This window comes from Protobothrops mucrosquamatus, unplaced genomic scaffold (genome assembly GCF_001527695.2).
Source record: "Protobothrops mucrosquamatus isolate PMUCROS unplaced genomic scaffold, P.Mucros_1.0 scaffold_289, whole genome shotgun sequence".
Classification (NCBI taxonomy): domain Eukaryota; kingdom Metazoa; phylum Chordata; class Lepidosauria; order Squamata; family Viperidae; genus Protobothrops; species Protobothrops mucrosquamatus.
This window is the reverse complement of record NW_015386365.1, coordinates 890,660-896,659: the sequence shown is the minus strand read 5'-3', so window position 1 is coordinate 896,659 and position 6,000 is coordinate 890,660.

The following is a 6,000-nucleotide window of genomic DNA, read 5'->3' as shown; positions in this document are numbered from 1 at the left end:
GCTTACATGTGCTAAGTGTTTGTAAGCTTAGCCTGGACTCTCATGTGATTTTGCTTTGTGTTATAAGCACAAAATAAAATAAAGATAAGTAATCTATTCAAATGGTAAACAGCACATGGATAATAGCATCCAATTAACTTTCTCCAAAGAGGAAAGAAGTTGATCATGCATTTGCAGCAGGATATAGAGATTTTTTCACCACTATACTTGAGCACTCAAGAACAACGCAGGTTCAAAGAGTTCCATTGAGTTTTGCATTTGTTACTTAGGGGACAATGTGACCATGCTGATTGCTGATACAGTCTTTGCCATAGGGAAAGAGTTATCCCTATCACCATGCCCTTGTGTTGTCTGGATTTAGTTTTAGATGATAGTCTACAATCTGATCCAAACAGAATCCCAACACCCTTGATAGTAATTAGGATATGAGTGCTATCAATATGTAAATAGCATCTAGCTTCCCTCTCCCTAGTGATCATTGGGATACCAGAATAGAACAGTAATCCCCCTCTCCAGTTGAGGTGTAGGGCCAAACTACAATAAAACTGTGCCTCCCATTCCCTAAGTAAGTCCAGCAAGATACCGTGGTTGATGATATCAAAAATTATCAAGATACTTAAGAGCACAAACAAGATCACAACTTCCTCATCACGCTTTTCAGCAGATCATCCAAAGCTATCTCTCTCTGATGCTCCAGTCCAAAACTGGATTTAAATGGATGCAGTAAATCAGTTTCATTCAGAAGTATTTGGGGTTACCCATCTCTAATCCACTATCACCTTGACCAGAAATGGTAAATTCTAAACTAACCTATACTATTAAAAAGAGAATCTTTGAGTGATTCCTTCATACAATTTTAAATACTACTGTAACAATATGGTTGGTCACATTGCCAACCAGATATTTAAACTGGATTTGGCATTTCTGTCTACATATCGAGTTCCCTTCCCAAGTTGTTATATTCACAATGTGAAATCACAACTGTCAATTCTTTAGCTTGGCTTTCATGCATATCAAGTTTATCCCAAGAACCTAGAATATCGCACAGGTATAGAAAACATGTGAATCCAAGCAGTGTATTCTTTTGTAATTGACAAATGGAAATTTTGCCAGTGAGCATATTTTCCAAGTTTTCTAAAAATTGAAGATTTATTGCTATGGCATGCAGTGTGCCATAACTACTGGGATGATCGTGGCCAGTTTATGCCATAATCTTTCAACTTCATTTTTCAGATCTTGATACTTTGTAATCTCCAATTCTTTGTCTTCTCTTCTATATCCCTTGATATTGCCACAACAATTATTCACATTTTCTACTTTTCAACCATAGTCAAATTTAGTATGGCTTTATCAGTTTGTATATCCAATATCACTATAGGCATGTAATGTATAGTGAATAGTCATGTGTTTTCTTCTTTTTTAAATCCAAACTCTCCAGATCAATTTGTGTCCAGTTGATAATTCCAACAATGTATTGTATCATATGTATGCCTCAGGTATTAATAGCTTTGATGGTGTTTGCACTGTTCAATTTTACATTTAGCATTTTTCTCATTTGTTGCATATATTCTCTATTAATCACATTTTAACTTGTCTATGCTTGATATTATCCAACTTAAAATAGCCAGATGTTTGTAGGCTTCATCCTCATAGCTCTCAGCTAGTTGTTTAAACTGGTTTGATATTTTATTGATCTGGGAAAGGCCGATATTGTTATTTGATAGTATTAAAGGTATTAAAGGATGTAAGCTGTTCCAAGTAAAGCTGACTTGCAATTGATTGGTAACGATTTTGTCAATACTACAATTTTATTTCTTCACTAATATGTTTGTTTCTTTATGGAAAAGTAAAACATGTGAAACAGTGGCCTTGTAGAAAAGATTAATGGATTTGGATAGATATTTAAAGAGCTTAAAATGTAATAATATTTTTATAAAGAAGTAGGTAACATTTATCTAATTATTATGTCTCCACTTGTAAAACTGTCTGTCCAGCAGGTCTTCAAAATATCACTAGACTGTCGCATGTAAATCAAGTAATTCATTTCATGAGTATTGAGAACTAAACCAAGCTATAAAATACTATTTATTTCCTTGATAGTCTAAGATATAAATAAGAAGGAAAAATTGTTTTCCTTCCTATCACTGCTATCTCTGTAGTGCTAAGAGACAATAAATAAATAAACGTATGGCCTAAACTGAAAATGAATGTAGTTTTTGATGGTTAAAAATACTGAACCTTTTCCATTGACACCCCCCATTATTGATTATACAGTACCTGTAAAAGGCAACTTTTAAATGAGGAACAAAAAAAATGGAAGTTTCATGTGCATCAACCCTAGCAGAAAGTTGAAAAGGTTTAACTATAACCATGCTATTTTTAAATCTTCCTCTGCAGTGAAGAAGCCTGACTGTTATGAAGGAATATAGTGAATCAGCAGCTAAATGTGCCATCTGTAGGTGTTCTTTGCTGTTCTTACCTCTTTAGAATTATGTATAAACACTACTGTAGGAGTAGAACTAGAGTCATTTCTCTGTAGGTGGATCAGATCATTCTCTGCAAAACAGTTCAGATTCATGTTGTGACCATAATTCACACTGATTGCACCATATATTAATGACAACTATAGATTAGTTTGTATATATGGAACAATGAGTATTGTTAGGAAAGCATCTGTTCTGGTTCTTATATCACCAGAACTAACATTCACTTTCTCTGCTTTGTATATAATATAGAAAACATGGAGGATACAAGATTTGATACAGTTGCAGTATGCATATATGTCAGTTTGACAATCTATTTTTTAATTCTCACAAAGCAAGTCTAACCTGGTTTGGTCTTCATTATTTCTGTTTTAATAAGTTTATTTTCTGAACTTTTGAAGAACGTTGTCATTAAAGCTAATCCTATGCAATTGCAATTAGAAATATAGGGTGCCTTCCAGTTATGTTAGGGGTCAGTTTAGGAAACTAAAATTGAAATACATTTAAGTGCTTCCTATTGGAGAAGCCCTCAAACAAACAATCTTTAACCATCTTAATTTGCAGGAGAGTGAATGAACTATATATTTTAGCTTATTAAAGAGACTGCTCAAAATAAAAATGTGCGGGTATTTCCCAGATTCCTCCCCTTAACAAGACTAACTAGGACATAGGAAATTCCTTGTACTAGTTCAGGCTATTTAGCCCCTTTACTTGGCATTATCAGTTCTGACCAAAGATCTCCAAGATCTACATGAGTTTGATTCTAAGCAGGAATCAGTATTTTGGTATAAAGGAGAAAGAACCAGTTGGATTTTAATAATTAACAATATAGGATATGAAAGTGCTAAATCCAGGCCATAGCACTAAGGTGGAATCTACCAGTCATTTTTTCCAGTCCATGAGGCATAGGCTCATTACCCTCCTTGCAAGCCTTGTTCTTCATCAGTAGCAAGGTCAACAAGCAGTGTGGGGTCTCACATATTTATTTATAGCTCATCCCAATTCTGATAAATTAGGGGTGTGGAACAATATGCTAACAATTGCTGCAGTAGTGACAAATCATGCATTCTTATCATGTCCTCCAAGTGTGAAAATTTGATTTCTGGATCCAAATTCATCAGTTATAATGAATGAGAAAATCCAGCCATATCAGGATTGGTACACCATTGATTCTAATTAGGGCCAGAGGCAGTAAACACTCTTTAGGATTCTTGGGGTTTTTTTCTTTCCCCTCTTCTGCCCCTCAAAGATAATTCCAACTACTGTTCTGTGCTTCAATTTCAGATCAGTTGGGGTTTTTTTTTGTTATTTTATTTTAATATTGCTGTGTTATATTTTAAGAGACTGGACAGCCATTTTTCCAAAATGGTATAGGGTTTCCTGCCTGTGCAGGGGGTTGGACTAGATGACCTCCAAGGTCCCTTCCAACTTTATTATTATTATTATTATTGTTGTTGTTGTTGTTGTTGGTGGTGGTGGTGGTGGTGGTGGTGGTGGTGGTGGTGGTGGTGGTGGTGGTGGTGCACAAGAGGCGCCAATTGGGTAGAGAATTCCAAAGATTAGTTGTAACCCCCATTCAATGCCATCATAACTTTAAATGGTTGTTGAATGAATGTTTTAAGTCGAGGACTATCTGTATTTCTTTTTAATTTATACCATGTGTTAGCAACACTAAAGGGCAAGATATTAAAATAAAGTAGTAATCCTTAACTGATAATTTGTTGCTATTGCTACGGCTGCTATTTAAATATGCTAGCATTCCTTTTGCTTGTGTCAGTACTAGATTAGCATAATAGGAAAGTTGGAAGGATAGTATTTATTAGTAACCACCAGGAGTTGGCCTTCAGGTTTATCTCCGCAGAAGATATGACATGGACCAGGTAGGAAGGCAGACTGTGAAAGCTCAGATAAGACAGGTTTCAGGAGAACGAGGTTCATCAAACTTCATATGGAGATTGCTTCCAAGTTTAATCAGATAATGCATATAATATGCAGACCTACATTTATTTATGTAGATCATGTGGAGCTTGGGAAAGCATGACAAAATAACCTCACTCCCAGCCCCCACTCTGGTTTCTATTTTAAATTGCCCTTTTCTTAAATGAGATATTGATTCTTGTGTCTATGTACAAGTCTTAATGAAAAGAGCTTAGTGGTGTTATACCCCTAGAACTCTTTTGGAGCGTTTAGCTTTTAACCAGACTGTTGTATGCAACAACTTATAGGACTTGACTCCTAATTCTAATAATTGGTATTTACTGATTTCAGGTTCTAAGTCTGAAACATTGCTTTCTTGATTTGTTTGCTACTTCTTCAGTGGGATTATCCATTTCCCTTGAGATGTGAACTCATTCTGCTTTTGAATTTGAGCTAACTCTACTAGAGACAAGCATAAAGGAGAGAAAAAACATGGAAATAATATGTTATTATATTATTTACACATCTCTATACACAAAAATCTCTAGTGGTTATAGGCTTAGTTGTAGAATATAGAATAGAATAGAGCTGGAAGGGACCTTGGAGGTTTTCTAATCCAGCCCCCTGCTCAAGCAGGAGAACCTATACCATCTCAGATAAGTGACTGTCTAATTTCTTTTTAAAAATACCCAGTGATGGAGTGCCCACGATTTCTGGGGGCAAGCTGTTCCACTGGTTGATTGTCCTCACTGTCAGGAAGTTTCTCCTTAATTCCAGGTTGCTTCTCTGATCAGTTTCCAACCATTGTTTCTTGTCCTTTCCTCTGGTGCTCTGGTGAACGTGACCCCCTCTTCCTTGTGGCAGCCCCTCAGATACTGGAACACTGCTATCATGTCTCCCCTATTTCTTTTTTTCTTTAGACTAGCCAAATCCAAGTCCCGCAGCCGTTCTTCATATGTTTTGGTTTCCAGGCCTTTGATCATCTTAATTGCTTTTCTCTGAATTTTTTCCAAACTCTCAACATCTTTTTTGTGATATGATGACCAAAATTGGCTGCAATATTCCAGGTGTGGTCTTACTAGTGTTTTATATAGCGGCACTAATACTTCGTGTGATTGTTGTGCAGGATCTGAGGTGTTGCTTGATAAAGAAACACAAGAAACCAGAACTTGCCTTTAAGCTTTACGTTTTTATTCAGCTGAACAAAGATGAGCTCCTCTAAAAAGGGAGAAGACCCGAATGACAAAAAATCCCTATTTTTATACTTTTTGATTACATAAGCCAGGGCTTTTCAATCAGTGGTACGTGTACCACATGTGGTACATTGGCACCTTGCAGGTGGTATGCGGCCATCCTAGAAAAGTGATAGCGGGGGAGGGGAATGAGCTGAACTGGTGGCAGCACCGCACAAGCCTGAGCGAGAGATGGCTGGAGCTGCAGGCTGTCAGGGCTCAGCGGAAGCGCCAGGATCAGTGCCGCTTTCCAGCTGATCGACGCTTCTTCGGGACTGTCAGGGCTCAGTGGAAGCACCAGGATCAGCGCCAGGCTCCAGCTGCAGCTCGGTGCTGATCCTGGGGCTTCTGCTGAGCCCAGAAGAAGC